General features: G+C 40.2%; 1 protein-coding gene across 1 annotated transcript in view; it reads right to left on the reverse strand.

Moving 5' to 3' along the window:
* The window catches only part of STS (steroid sulfatase), an 829,793-nt gene that overhangs the window by 790,803 nt on the left and 22,622 nt on the right, over positions 1–16,368 (reverse strand). Inside the window, exon 2 of the mRNA XM_073667339.1 lies at positions 2,711–2,738. The gene's annotated coding sequence lies outside the window, so the exon portion shown is untranslated. The remainder of the gene's footprint in view (positions 1–2,710; positions 2,739–16,368) is intronic.

Below are 16,368 nucleotides of genomic sequence, written 5' to 3' on the forward strand. Positions count from 1 at the left end.
TCATGTGGCACTAGTAATGTCATCTATTATGCCATGTGTGATTGCCCTCTAATCTATATTGGACTTACATCTAGGGAACTGAGAATACGTGTGCGTGAGCATGTGCGCGACATTGGTGCGGCCAGGACAACGACCGACGTTAGCGAACTCAAAAGTATTCCTAGGCACTTTAGGGCTGTCCATAATTGCGACCCTCTCTGTTTCAAAGTGCGGGGGATAGACGTGATACGTTTGGGTGCACGGGGCGGCAATGTCAAAAAGGTTTTGGCGCAGGTCGAAGCTAAGTGGATAGTGACACTTGGGACATTGTCGCCCCGTGGACTAAATGAGTCCCTCTCTTTTTCCTCCTTCTTGTGATGTTGGGTTTTTTCTGGTTAATTTTAATTCATACAATTACCCTCTCCTTGTTACCCTCACTGTGTCCGAGGGATATATATGTCTAGTCTGGGGTTAATTTTGTTTTTTCTTTTTTCCGTTTTTCCTTTTTTTGTTTTTGTGTTGGTTTTAATTTAATTCTTGTTTTTAATTGTATACATTTTTCAGCTTTTTTTCAGATAATAACATAACTCCTCTCTTTGCACCTTATTGGATCAATCTTTATTTACTCCAAATGATTGTGTGATGCAGATGTTCCATAGAAATTAAGGATGGGATGACAGAAATATGGAAAAAGACAAAGAAAAGGGCTTGATGGACAAATTGTCGTGGATATGGTGTCATGATATGAAATTCCCTGTTTAATTCCTGCTCTGTCTCTCCTGGTTCTGTGTATATGTAACCTCTATGCGTGCACTATAGCCCTGGGACGTGGTGCGCATGCGCCGGCCTCCCTGCTGTTGGGCGCGCCTCCGGCTGTCTGTATGACGTCCGCGCACGGTCGGGCACCTCCGCTCTTTGAGCGGCGTGCCCGCGCGTGCGCGATGGTGTCTTGACGGCCTGGGGGCGTGGTCTGGCGCGGGTTACGGCGGGCGCATGCGCCAGCTTCGCGTCGCTAGGGCACCAGTGCACGCCCCCATCACACATGTGACCGGTCACGTGATCGCTCACGTGACCGGCACTAATGATTCAAAAAGGGTGCCTGCTTCCCATTATCTTCACCGCCCCTTGAGAAAGCGGCCGTAGTCGACGCGAAACGCGCGTCGGGGACGCACGTGGTTTGTCCTAAAGCCCACTGACTGCCCACCACCACCCCTGGTAAGAACACATCTCCCCCACTGCCAATTTGAGTGACATGCCCTTTCTGGCACTTCATGTGAATATGCCTAAGAGGTCACTCTCCCCTCCTTTCATTTTGTAGGAGTGGGAGATTGGGGGAAGGGAGGGAATATGTGGAGATGCTCCTCTATCTGTCCAACTCTATAGTTTATTTTAACATGCACGCTGCACCTTAATTGATGGGTCTGTCTTTGATGCTTGTTCTCTTTTTTAAGTATACTATAGTGCGCCACTAGGTGTTTAGTTTAACGACAGCTCTTCAATTTTGATATTCCATTGAGATAAATTATTGGCTTATTATTTATGCAATTTTCACGGTATTGGTTGAAAATCTTAGGTGCAGCGTCTTTCTACTCTTATGGAAAAATCCCTTTTTTCCAGTCATAAGAGTTGTGTCTATTTTTGATTAAGCATCTAATATTGAGGCAGGTCTGTTTGGGCTTATGTGGATATTTCATTGTCCACCTTGCTTTTCACTTGCTTTTTATTAATTTCCTTTTGTTTTTTGATTATAACACTTGTCTTAACTGATTGCTAATAAAATATGTGTCTTTTTTTTAAAAACCATGATGACTCTGTTTTTCTCCTAGTAAAAAAATGTTGCCTTGGAGTCGGTATTTGAGGGTGTCGGGGGGGATTCTGTTCCCTTGCCCACACTCAATTTGTAGTACTTGGGCTATCTTTCTAATTATATGGAGGCACATAGCCTATGGCATTGTAGCATGGACTTGTAGGAATTTGGTGTACAGCTTTACAGCCTTTGAACCCCTTTGAATATCTTATCCCTTTTAAATCACTTTTATCCACTGTAGATCATACCATCTGTCTTGTTTCTCAAAAGATTTATAAATCACTGTAATATATTCCTGGCGAATCTGACTGTCATTGTAAACAAAAAAAATCCAAATTTTATGAGGAAGACATAACTAATGTTTGTAAGCAGATAAAACTGAAATAAACAAGTAAATAATGAAGCAGAGTATAAAAGTGGCAATTTCTATTTACACAGATTTGTCGAGCAAATATTTAATGCATGTGGAGAAAACATTATGGTACGTTTTAATCAATTATAAAGACGGCACCCAATTCCACAGTAATACGGACCAAGCCATTACATTTGTGTTTTCTCTAGAACTCATAGATCTACTGCTGTGTCAAATCTTCTTTAAATACTTTGCCATTCACAACTCATAACTGAAGCATTTTTCTTTTTAAATCAAGCTTAACATGAAGAAATAATGTGTTTTAATTCCATAATTGCAGAATGATGGAGCTATTACAGAGCTTTATGTTTATGCATGTGGTTTGCAGACAGGAAGCATAAGGTGAGAATTGCACTCTTCAAAAAGTGACAGGTTAGCTTGAGCGCGTACTAATTATGACATATGTAAGGCAGTAAGAACATAGAAGTGTAATTCAAGCAGTGATTTACAAAATAATTTTTGCTATTTGTTTCTCTTATTGACTTCAATCTTTTAATTTAAAATATACTCACAGCAGGATTGGGTTCAGCCTGGAATAAACTGCAAATCAGAAAAAAAAATGTAAGAACTAAAATTGTTGATAAGGCTGCAATGACATTTGGTTAAGTGAAATTGCAACAAACTTATAGGTTACAGTAACTGTCGTGGAACCTTAATGTTTCCTTATCAGGTGAATAGTCAAGGGTAACGTGGAGCAACTGCAAGAATACTAATCATGGAATTTTAGAGCAACTGAAGCATGAAGGGTTGTAGTAGAGCCCAAGCAAGGTAGTTCTATGTCATATAGGAATGGAAGTGGGCTCCATATATTTGTGGCCTTTTCTTACAATACTCTTTTTTTTTTACTTTTAGGTACAGTATTGCATTCCTAAAGCAGAAAGTATAAGCTCGTCATATAAAGAATCCAAAAAGTAGCAGGTTAATTATTATATCTTATGATAGTGGATAGAGATACATATATTCTTCCTCTTTTAACACTACTTATTCAAAATTGCTGATTTTTATCAGAAAGGAAGCCTAAAACCTAAAACTATTTATTCCATTTGTATTTACCTGACATGAGCTTGTTATCTTTCATATTTTTGGAAAATATGATATAGTAAGATACTAGAGTGTATAAACATTAAGGTTTAAAAGTACAAAAAAATCCTGAATGGATCAGATCAGAAGTTGAAAGTTAGACATTATTCCATTTCATTTGAAAAAAAATCTCATTTAGAGATTGGTGGCAGCAACGCATCTCAAAAAAGTTAGGACACGAACATGTTCATTATTGTGTAGCATTCCCTCTTCTTTTTTTACAGCAGTCTCTAAATGCCTAGGAAGTGAAAGCAATGGCTTAATGTTGAGGAGAGAAGTGCGGCCTCATTTTTATTTGATGTAAGATTCTAGCTGCTCAACAGTCCTTTGACAGATATTTAATTTCATAATTCGTCAAATGTTTTATATTGGTGAGAGGTCTGGACTCTAGGCGGCCAATTCATCACCTGAACTTTTTTTCTGTGAAGCCATGCTGTTGTGATGAATGCAGTTTACGGTTTAGCATTGTCTTGCTGAAATAGCTGTATATGTTGCTCTAAAACCTCTATATAATGCACAGCTTTTATAGTGCCTTTCAGGATGTGTAAGCTGCCCATGCCATAGGCTATCATGCTATCCTGGACCATCAGAGATGCATACTTTTGGACTGTGAGGTGATAACAAGTGGATGGTTCCTCTCCTCATGAGTCTGCAGGGCACGGCATCCATGGTTTCCATGAGGAGCTTCAAATTTTGATTCATCTGACCATAACACAGCTTTACATTTTAAATAAGCTTTGGCCCAGAGAAGACAGTAGTGTTTATGGATTGTGTGAATATTTGGCTTTTTCTTTGCATTAAAAAGCTTTGTCTTGCATTTGTGAATTGCATGGCAAAGTGTGTTGACAGACTATGATTTCTGGAAGTATTCTTGAACCTATGCAGTGATTTGTATGACTCAATCATTCTCAATGGTCCAAAAAATATGTTCTTCAGCACCAAAGGAAGGTAGTTAAAATGTAGCTTTAAATCATATTGTTAAGGGTCCGGATGTTGGAACCCCTGTGTCGTGGTACAAAGAGGGACAAGAGGGGCATAACTAAGTGCCCACCTGAACCGACCCTGGCTACAAGACAGCTTAGTCGACTCCGTGAACCAAGGAGGAATCGGAAGGGTGGACCAGGTGCCACTTTGGGACCGACCTCGTGCGAGAGCAGGCGACTCCCACGGAGCTGTCAGCCGAAGCTGACAGGCACAGCGGTGGACTGGCAGCGCAGGAAGACTGACAGGCTGTAAAAGCTGGAAATCCGGCAGGCAGGCACGGCTGATAGTCAGACTGGTGGGCACAGCTGGTAGACAGGCTGGCGGGCACGGCTGATAGACAGGCTGGCGGGCAGCAGGGGGACCTGAGAACTGGAGAGGCAGTTTAATGAAAGCAAACAACACCATTGCACAGGCACCTCCATTTTGGCGGAGGTGCCTTAAATATCAGCTGTCCTCTGGCCATTGGCCAGGGACGTATTAGGACAGCATGCATGGCCCCTTAAAGAAGCAGGGAGCGCGCGCGAGAGCGCCCTAAGCACAGTGCCTAGGGATCTGAGAGTGGTGCGCGCACCCCGGGCACGCACAGCCAAGGGAGCGGAGGACGCCAGACCATGGCTGCGGCAGTAAGGGGATTGGTATCTCTGCTACACATATAGAATAAAATAATTGGGAAAATGTGCACATATTAAAAAGAAAATCCATAATTCTTACACGTTTTGGTTTTTCTACTCGAAACACATAAGCATTATGGATTTTCTTTTTTAATATGTGCACATTCTCCCAATTTTTTATCCTATGTGATTAAAAGCTAAGTTTAAACTACTTTCCTTTGGTGCAAGAGAACATCCCTTTTTGGACCATTGAGAGCTATTTGACCTGGAAGTCAGACCAGTGCATGCTCCGTGCATAAGAACCAGACCACAAACTGTCTACCCTGGAAGCCTCCTGGGATAATTATCTCCAACACACTAGTGGTGAGATGAATTTACACTTTTTCTATTTTTTTGCATATGACTAACTCATGTCTGTTTTAATGCAGTGCTGCCTGAAGGCTCGTAGATCACAAGCATCCAATATTAATCAACAGCTTTGTTCCTTCTGCACAAAGATTCTCCAGAATCTCTGAATCTTTCAAATTTTACGTTGAAGAACACTTTTCTGAAATTTTACCACAATTTTTAGATGCAATTTTTCACAGATTAGTGAACCTCTGACCATCTGTGCCTCTCTAAATACTCTTTTTACACTCAGTCATACTGCTTGAGATGGATTACACTTGACAGTAGGCAAAGGATAGCAAATTATACAAAAGGGAGACACCTGATGGCTGGCACTTTAGAGGGATTTTTTGGATAAACAAATTACTTTTCAATTGCGTTAGTCATTGCACAGACCATCATATGACTATAAATTTATTGAAATTATAGTGATCATTAAAGATAAAATATTAAGAATAATCTAGTATTCTGAAACAAATGATCTTATGAACCCTATAGCAATACAAAATTGCTAGATAGTCTAATTTTTATGCAAAATTCAAGATTGAAATATGCAGAAATTATATGGGCTTCTCTATAAAAATGTACATATGGGTCCCTTCACTCCCCCTTATGGTTGCAAGTCATTAGATTTCACACATTGGTCTGATAATGTGGAATCTCCAATATGTGTTATAGAAGTTTATTGTTCTAATGAGTTTATGTGGATGTTAATTATCCACATGGTTTTTATATCATATATACCTCATTGTTACTCGTAAGTAAAAAAAATTGTTGTAAATATATGATTAAAATTGCCATATAGTTTTGAATAATATTTATTCTCATTAAGTCTGGCCTTCATACAGTTAAGGGCTGTTTTAGATGTTCTTGATAATCGGTCCAATGTCGGATAGCAATGCACGGGCTGGCCGCACATCTCCTGACCCGAGCGTGATAGCTTCATAAAAATATAAGAAGTAACGATAATCGGGTCAAGAGATGTGTGGCCAGACGGTGCATAGCGATCTGATATTGGACTGATTATCAGCCTTTAAAAAGAGCCTTTAAAAAGAGAAACAGTTCATTGGCCTTAGTAATAGTCATAACTAGTTTATCAATTGTAATTTTTGACAAATATTGGTGGTTAATAATTAAATGTAACCAGGACATAGAGTATTGCTAATAGTTACAGTTTACTGTAAATAATTGGAAACCTCAAATGACAGATATACATAACATGAACTGGAATGATGGTTCGCTTCACAATTAGCTACTTTTGTTGAGATGGTCATCATAATTGCAATAGGGAAAGACTTATTGAGCATATATGTACAGAAGAACTCCAAAAGCCCTTCATTTGTTCCCAGCCAACAATCCATCAAAAATTCTAAATATAACTCTAAATATTAAAAGGTGTTCAAAAGATCCACTCTAATGGAGCATATATACAAGTGCTTCTCACAAAATTAGAATATCATCAAAAAGTTAATTTATTTCAGTTCTTCATTACAAAAAGTGAAACTCATATTATATAGTCATTAGAAACAGAGTGATCTATTTCAAGTGTTTAATTCTGTTAATGTTTATGAATATGGATTACAGCCAACGAAAACACAAAAGTCATTATCTCAGTAAATTAGAATAATTAACAAAAAAACACCTGCAAAGGCTTCCTAAGCATTTAAAAAGGTCCCTTAGTTTGTTTCAGTAGGCTCCACAATTATGGGGAAGACTGCTGACTTGACAGATGTCCAGAAGGCAGTCATTGATACACTCCACAAGGAGGGTATGCCACAAAAGGTCATTGCTAAAGAAGTTGGCTGTTCACATAGTGCTGCATTCAAGCATATTAATGGAAAGTTAAGTGTGGTAGAAAAAGGTGCAAAAGCAACCAGGATAACCACAGCCTTAAAAGGATTGTTAAGAAAGGGCCATTCAAAAATTTGGGGGGAGACTCACAAGGAGTGGACTGCTGCTGGAGTCATTGCTTCAAGAGCCATCACACACAAACATATCCAGGACATGGGCTACAAGTGTCGCATTCCTTGTGTCAAGCCACTCATGACCAATAGACAACGCCAGAAGCATCTTACCTGGGCCAAGGAGAAAAAGACCTGGACTGTTGCTCAGTGGTTCAAGGTGTTGTTTTCAGATGAAAATAAATTTTGCATTTCATTAGGAAATCAAGGTCCCAGAGTCTGGAGGAAGAGTGGAGAGGCACACAATCCAAGCTGCTTGAAGTCTAGTGTGAAGTTTCCACAATCAGTGATGATTTGGGGAGTCATGTCATCTGCTGGTGTAGGTCCACTGTGTTTTATCAAGACCAAAGTCAGCACAGCCGTCTACCAAGAAATTTTAGAGCACTCCATGATTCCCTAAGCTAACAAGCTTTTTGGAGGTGGAAATTTCATTCTCCAGCAGGACTTGGCACCTGTCCACATTGCCAAAAGTAAACATTGATAGAATACCTGGTTTAAAAACAACAGTATCACTGTGCTTGATTGGCCAGCAAACTCGCCTGACCTTAACCCCATAGAAAATCTATGAGGTATTGTCAGGAGGAAGATGAGAGACACCAGACCCAACAATGCAGACGAGCTGAAGGTTGCTATCAAAGCAACCTGGGCTTTCATAACACCTCAGCAGTGCCTCAGGCTGATTGCCTCCATGCCACGCTGCCTTGATGCAGTAACTGATGCAAAAGGAGCCCCGACCAAGTATTGAGTGCATTTACTGAACATACATTTCAGTAGGCCAATAGTTCTGCTTTTAAAAACATTTTTCAATCTGATGTTATAAAGTATTCTAATGTACTGAGATAATGACCTTTGTGTCTTCATTGGCTGTAATTCATAATCTTCAACATTAACATAAATAAATACTTGAAATAAATCACTGTTTGTAATGACTCTATATAATATATGAGTTTCACTTTTTGTATTGAAGAACTGAAATAAATTACATTTTTGACGATATTCTAATTTTGTGAGAAGCACCTGTACCTTACATAAAAGTGAAATAAATAATCATATGTTTTGACCGATGGACAATAGTGATTTTTCAAAACATTTGTTGGGCAAGTTGAACTTTTCAAACTGATGATCAAAACTGGCTGCATTGTAGGCCAAGAAAAACCTCAGCTATTGTCCAGATATAAACTGTTATAAGTTGGGGCAATGAACAATCTTCCAATTTTCATATAATGTGTATGAGCCACTTTTAAGCCATCACTGTTTCATGGTATCAGAGCTAAAGTAATGGTGCCAGTCTAGAAGTAAATGATGCAAATCAAATTTTATCATGCAATAATGTCAGTGATTGATACCTTATTCCCTTAGTGGCCATTCCCTCATTTGCCCAATAAATGGACCCACAATTATCTACCCATCTACCGTCTACACTTCAATTTTTACCACCCCCCCTCCTACTAGATTGTACATATACACCCACTTCTACATAGAAATCTCCATACTGTCTGATCTCAATTAGCTTTCCCCTCAACACCACATATTACCCCTCACAACACAATTATTCTAAAGTTATTCCTAACTACTTTCGCCATTTAACTACCTTTGAGGGAGTTTTGAAGAAACTCTTTTTGGTTTCCTCTTACAATTATTCTAAAGGTTAGTCAGGACAACAACTAAGAAAAAAGCTAGGTACTAATACATTAGACAAGGGAAAGATAAGCAATAAGCAGTGAAGAGAGATAATCAGCGAAGGTTGGCTTCGAAGTTCTGCTTTGAGGTCAGCAGCAGTAATGAAGAATTTATTAGACTGCTAGGTAATATGAACTTCTGCTGTCATTAATGTACCAATCAACAATCTGTATATTGCTGTACAGAGTTCAAATTAGCTCTCGACCACTGAAACAAATCTAGGAATTTTTTTTTATGGCATTTTACTTAAATGCTTGGTCCAAAGTCCAAAGTATTTTTCCTCCTAATTCCCTATCTATTTAGTGCTGTAATCTAAACTATTTTCTAATGTACTTGTATAAAAAAAATCCCTATCCTCCCCTAACTAAACTATCCAACTGCTTTTCTTTTTCTTCACTTCCTTTTTGATGATGCTTTAAGAATCTCAGTGCATGTTGGGATACTCAAATGAAGCATCATCAGGAGGCTATGGCTGTGGTCACAGACCCAGCCCCTGCCCCCTCTCTGAAACAAAGCATTAGTGATTCTCGTTTCAGGGGTTGGGCTAGTCCCAGCATGATATGCACTCTGTGATGTGCACAATGACAGTGCACTCTCTGTTGCTGGCTCATATCAGCAGAGCAGAAGCCAGTGACTTGTGGGGGGAGGCTTAGGTCTATAAACATTGGATATTCTGATAATGCACACTTACAGTGGTAATCTGAGCCGGTGAGAGAGTGCGCTGCCTTTGTGAAAATCACACATTGCACATTGTGCAGGGACTAGTTCAGTCCCTGAAATGAGCATCACTGATGATGCTTCGCTTCTGGGAGGGGGCAGAGGATGCGGCAGTGACTGCAACTTTGCCCCTTGATGACGCTTTGATTGGGTATCCCAGCATGCACTAGGATTCTGAAACAAAGCCTCATCAAAAAGGAAGTGAAAAAAAAGAAAATCAGCTAGATATTGTAGTTAGGGAATTATATGAAATTTGTAGTTCAGGTATATTTGAAAATAGTTTAAATTATGGCACTAAATAGATAGAGATTAAGCAATTCAATAAAACACTAGTCAGTACTACTGATCAAAATCATTATCAACATTGATGCCAGCTTAAAAAATAGTGATCCAGCATTTGTGCTGTAGACTTTATGAATTCATGGATTGCTATAGCATAATTTCTTCTTGGGACAAATAACATTTCTGAAGTCAGTACTTTTTGAAATCCTATCCACACATCTGTTTTGAGTCAGAGCCGATCTGTTGGGAAGGATGCCCATGACAATGGTTATTAGCGGCAGCATAGTTTGGGTTCTATCCATCTGTCTCTAATTAGAATTGTGTCTACCTAAACACAGCCATTATAGATAGGCTTATGTCTGTCTGTGCTCATCTGATATTACCTGTGGTTTATTATAGTATGATACTGCAGGCAAAACTCTTACTCTTTTCTTTTTATACTGGTTTGATATTGTGACTGATTACTGATACAGTATTTTCTCTAACATTTCTATTCTTACCTAAACAATAAGGAATTTTCATCTAATTCCATAGCCATGAGCTCAGATGCTCAGAGTTGCTGAATTATGCCCAACAATGAACATGTAGTGGTTTTAACTAACATCACATAAAATCTTCAGACGACTTTTATGAAGACACAAAACTGGCCATCTATCGCTTCTTCAAAGAACTAGATACTGTTGTTTAATCTCATTTATAACCTTACAGCAAACATAAGAAGCCTCCAGGGGTTGCTTTCAGTGTCACTACAAAGAACTTTAAACTGCAAGTTTACGTTTGAGAGAAGTAAATATTGTTGATGAAACATTGATCGTCTTCTTTTTTTCTATTAAATTACTTCAGGACACATTGCTTTTCAGAAACTACAGTCTCTTCCTAAGAAATATGATTCACAGTTCCACACCAAAGCGTTTAGTTTTTAACAATTTAGCCTTGTTATATTCTGTGTTCATTGCTGCTAAGTCTACATTGTATAGGTATGCTGTTGTTATTTTTAATCATTAAAGGGTTGTTTCCAGAATCACATTATTGTTCACAAGACACTGTAAATGTATATACAGTGCCTTGTGAAAGTATTTGGCCCCCTTGAACTTTTTTACCTTTTGCCATATTTCTGGCTTCAAATATAAAGATATAAAATTGTAATTTTTTTGGGAAGAATCAACAACAAGTGGGACACAATCGTGAAGTGGAACGAAATTTATTGGATATTTTAAACATTTTTAAAAAATTTAAAACTGAAAAGTGGGGAGTGCAATATTATTCGGCCCCCTGGAGTTAATACTTTGTAGCGCCACTTTTTTCTGCGATTACAGCTGCAATTCGCTTGGGGTATGTCTCTATCAGTTTTGCACATCAAGAGGCTGAAATTCTTGCCCATTCTTCCTTACAAAACAGCTCGAGCTCATTGAGGTTGGATGGAGGGTGTTTGTGAACAGCAGTTTTCAGCTCTTTCCACAGATTTTCGATTGTATTCAGGTCTGGACTTTGACTTGGCCATTCTAACACCTGGATGCATTTATTTTTGAACCATTCCATTGTAGATTTTGCTTTATGTTTGGGATCATTGTCTTGTTGGAAGATAAATCTCCATCCCAGTCTCAGGTCTTTTGCAGACTCCAACAGTTTTTTTTCCAGAATGGTCCTGTATTTGGCTCCGTCCATCTTCCCATCAATTTTAACCATCTTTCCTGTCCCTGCTGAACAAAAGCAGGCCCAAACCATGATGCTGCCACCACCATGTTTGACAGTGGGGATGGTGTTTTGAGGGTGATGAGCTGTGTTGCTTTTACGGCAAACATATCGTTTCGCATTGTGGCCAAAAAGTTCGATTTTGGTTTCATCTGACCAGAGCACCTTATTCTATATGTTTGGGGTGTCTCCCAGGTGGCTTGGGGCAAACTTCAAACAAGACTTTTTATGGATATCTTTGAGAAATGGCTTTCTTCTTGCCACTCTTCCATAAAGGCCACATTTGTGCAGTGTACGACTGATTGTTGTCCTATGGACAGACTCTTTCTCCTTGCTCGAGATGAAAGTTTAGAGGGACGGCCGGGTCTTGGTAGATTTGCAGTGGTCTGATACTCCTTCCATTTCAATATGATCACTTGCACAGTGCTCCTTGAGATATTTAAAACTTGGGAAATCTTTTTGCATCCAAATCCAACTTTAAACTTTGCCACAACAGTATCTCGGACCTGCTTGGTGTGTTCCTTGGTCTTCATGATGCTATCTGCACTTGAAACAGAACCCTGAGACTATCACAGAGCAGGTGCATTTATACGGAGACTTGATTACACACAGGTGGATTCTATTTATCATAGCCAGTCATTTAGGACAACATTGGATCATTCAAAGATCCTCACTGAACTTCTAGAGTGAGTTTGCTGCACTGAAAGTAAAGTGGCCGAATAATATTGTTTGCCCTACTTTTCAGTTTTTAATTTTTTAATAAAGTTTAAAATATCCATTAAATTTCATTCCACTTCAAGATTTTGTCCCACTTGTTGTTGATTCTTCCCCAAAAAATTTGAATTTTATATCTTTATGTTTGAAGCCAGAAATGTGGCAAAAGGTAGAAAAGTTCAAGAGGGCCAAATACTTTCACAAGGCACTGTATATTATACATAGATTAAGCCCAATAAAAAGTTTTTTTCTTATACCCTTTGGTCTTTTGTCTTGTCCAACTGCTCCTCTGCACATCCAGCTTAACATAGCTGAAGGAGTGGTCCTATACTAATCTGCTAAAACTACATTTCCCAGCAGCACTAGCTCATCGTTAGTGATGCAGACCACTCCCGCTCTCGTGTGTACTCCTCACTTACTCCACTTCTTTCAGTTATCATCAAGCTAATCTAAATGTATAATTAAGGATCTTTGCACAAAGAAATATGTTATCAGGGTGTAGGCCATTGACATCCTCAGATGAACTTTTATTTATGTAATAAATATGTTTTACGACTGAAGTGCTCCATGTTGTTTTTCATGATGTACAAAAATAAGTTATTACTGACTCATACCATTTGAACTCATTAAGATGTCCAGGAAGAAGCCTAATGCTAGCACTTTAGCAGATGGATCGAAGAAATACAATGCACAAGTATATTAGTTGACTTAAAGAAACCATGAAAGCTGACCTTTTCCAGTGTGGATGATAATCCCAGTTAATCTTATCAAATGACTTATCTGCATCAATTCAATTGAAGTCTTTCTCCTTCAATGGAAATCTTCAAACAGGCTGGACAGACAGCTGTCTGAGATGGTTTAGTGGATCCTGCATTGAGCAGGGGGTTGGACCAGGTGACCCTGGAGGTCCCTTCCTACTCTAAAATTCTATGATTGCAAGAAGAGGATAAGATGTTTGAGAGACCTCAGCCACTATTATTATATTAATGAACCTTCATGTTTTTTTGGGTGGGAAAGTAAAATGTTTGCATGTATTATAATGGTGGAACTAAGTAATGAAATTGGAAAAAAGTTTGAGGGTCTTGCCATTTCTTTCCATGATTCAGGTAAAGTGACCCATGCAAACCATGAGCATCATGAGGTCTTTTTGAAAGTATTGTGTAATGGGGCAAAAAATAGAAGAGTGATGTTCTAAATGTAATAAAGTTTGGTAAGCTATTCTGGTGTGTCAGAGGCTTACAGTTTAGGGCTTCAATGAAGCAATTTCTTCTTGAGTATTCATAGCTGATGTTAAAGTTTGTACAGTAATTTTGTGAGAGACTTTGGATAAAAATGTATTATCGTATTTTTCGGACAGTAAGATGCACTAGACCATAAGACGCACCCCAAATTAAAGGGTGGAAAATGGGAAAAAAAATATGTTTTATAAGATGGGGGTCTGTCTTATAGTCTGAATAGGTACGGTATCTTACCTGCGGGGTGGTGGAGCGGGGGTAACAGGAGGCAGGGTCCTTCAGGATACCGGCCCAGCCGAAGTGGAGGAATGTTGGGGACCGTGGATGCGAGCAGCCGGTGCTCCAGCAGCTGTGAGTTGCCATGGTGGTGGAGCTTGATCGCAGGGCCCTCCGTTCCCTGCCTCAGGAACCCGGCGGCAGCAGAAGAGGTGAGATGCTGCGGGCCAGTGTCTGGCTGGGGCCGGTGGTCTGGCTGGGGCCTGTGGTCTGGCTGGTGTTGCGCTCAGACCTGTGCCTGTCTGGAGTCAGGGGTCTGTGGCCTTTCTGGGGTCTGTGGCCTTTCTGGAGTCTGGGGCCTGTCTGGGGTGTGTATGAGGTCTGGGGCCTAGGAGCTGTGCTGGCCATGGCTGGTGTCTGGCGGTGAAGCAGAAAGGCCTGCCGGGGTGTGAGCGGCATTGGGCGGTGCTGCAGAGCAGCGTGTGCGGCTTCCGGTGGCGGCAGCAATTTTCCTGAGGCCATGATCTACAGGAAGATGGACTCCTGAGCCGGCGAATGCTTAGACGGGGAGCTCCGGCGGCTATTTTCCTGTAGATCACAGCTTTACACAGCTCACAGCTGTGACCACGGGAAGCCGCACACGCTGCTCTGCCGCACAGCCTGACGCCACTCACAGCCCGGCACAGGTCCAGGCCCCAGCCACTCTGCTTCACCACCCGACACCAGCCACGGCCAGCACAGGTACAGGCCCAGGCTCCAGCCGCTCTAGTTAACCGCAGACAGCATCTCACCTCTGCCGCCGCCGGAGGACCCTGTGATCCCACTCCTCCAAGTAAAGTAACGTTCGGACCATAAGACGCACCACTCATTTTCCTTCCAAATTTTGGGGAAAAAAAGTGCGTGTTATGGTCTAAAAAATATGGTAATTAAATTCTCTGTTTGATGGCAGTTAGAAACATCCAATTCTATATATGGAGCAGCTGTAATTTATTTTAAACAAATCTGCTATAGGACAAAGATCTAGTATTTTGTTACCTTGATTCTCTAATAAAAAAAAAAAATGTCTAGGTGTTAGAGAATATACAGTATGTTAATCCTTTGGGATAAGAAGGTGTTTGCCTTGCAACTGCCGTCATTTTAAGATATATCACCATTTTAGACTAAGTTAATTGATTAAGCACTATAATGAGCTGACTTGTTTTATCACTCCAAATGCCTAATAAAGGTAAGGAGATCACAGATATCCTTATTAAAAAAAAATTAGCTTGAGAGCATGCTTGAAAATAGTAGAGATGAGCGGTGTTTGACTAGAACTGTTCGCCAATCTCAAATTCAAGCTGTTTTGGGCGGTGTTCGAGTCGTTCGATGAACGCAAACGATTTGCAAAAAATTCGGCTTTTTGAGGTTATGTTCGATAACTGTTCGTGCACCAAAAGCGTAACTGGATTTTTTCACATCATGCAGGGATTGTCTGCCACAAACTGTAATGCCACAGCCATGGTGGTTGTGGCATTACAGTGTTTGCCCAAATCGATGGGAACCATGCTCACAGTGAAACATGAAAAGCCGACAATTCAGCAGCGGCATACACCGGTACCTGACAATTTAGAACAGAAAGAATAGAGCATCACACATAGATTAGATAGATAGAAACATGTCAGTGACATATATAATAAGTACAGTGACAGTGTTGGTTACTGTACTTGTCATTTAGTGTTAAAGGATTTATTAAAAAAAAATAATAGTGTTTTCATGTACCGTCTCTTTAAAAAAGCCGGCCGGCAATTCAGCATCGGTACCCGACAATTTAGAACAGAAAGAATAGAGCATCACACATAGATTATATAGATAGAAACATGTCAGTCACATATATAATAAGTACAGTGATAGTGTTGATTACTGTACTTGTCATTAAGTGTTAAAATAAAGGATTTATTTTAAAAAATATTGGCGTGGGGTTCCCCGTAATTTTAGTCTCTAGCGGAGGTTAAGCAGACGGCTGGGGCAGATGTTTGAAGCCTGGGTAGGGGGGAATACCCACGGAGCTACCCAGGCTACTAATATCAGCCCCCAGTTGAATACCTAGCCTTTACTAGCTATTAAAATGGGGGACCCCAAAAAAAAATTACGTGGGGTCCCCCCTATTTTAATAGCTAGAAAAGGCTAGGCAGTCAGCTGGGGGCTGATATTAAAAGCCCAGGAAGGGTGCCATGAATATTGGCCCCCTCCCAGGCTAGAAACACCAGCCGTAAGCTGGCCCAGAAATGGCGCATCCGTAGGATGCGCCAATTCTGGCACTTAGCCTCACTCTTCCCACTGCCCTGTAGCGGTAGCAGTGGGGTAATAGTGCTGGGGTTGATGTCAGCTTATAATGCCAGCTGACATCAAGCCCAGTTTAGTAATGGAGAGGCGTCTATAAGACACCCCCATTACTAAACCCATAGTGAAAGTTAAAAAAAAACACAAACACCCAGAATAAAGTCCTTTAATTGAAATAAACACAGAATTCTTTATTGTTCTAAATTAAACGATACTTACCATCACGCCCATTCCAGCAGAAGCCAATGTCTTCTGCAATAATAGTAAAATAATAAAGCAACCTCATCCTTAC

The sequence above is a fragment of the Phyllobates terribilis genome, unplaced genomic scaffold, assembly GCF_046119375.1.
Source record: "Phyllobates terribilis strain yellow unplaced genomic scaffold, ASM4611937v1 Scaffold_2__4_contigs__length_985480577, whole genome shotgun sequence".
Taxonomy (NCBI): Eukaryota; Metazoa; Chordata; class Amphibia; order Anura; family Dendrobatidae; genus Phyllobates; species Phyllobates terribilis.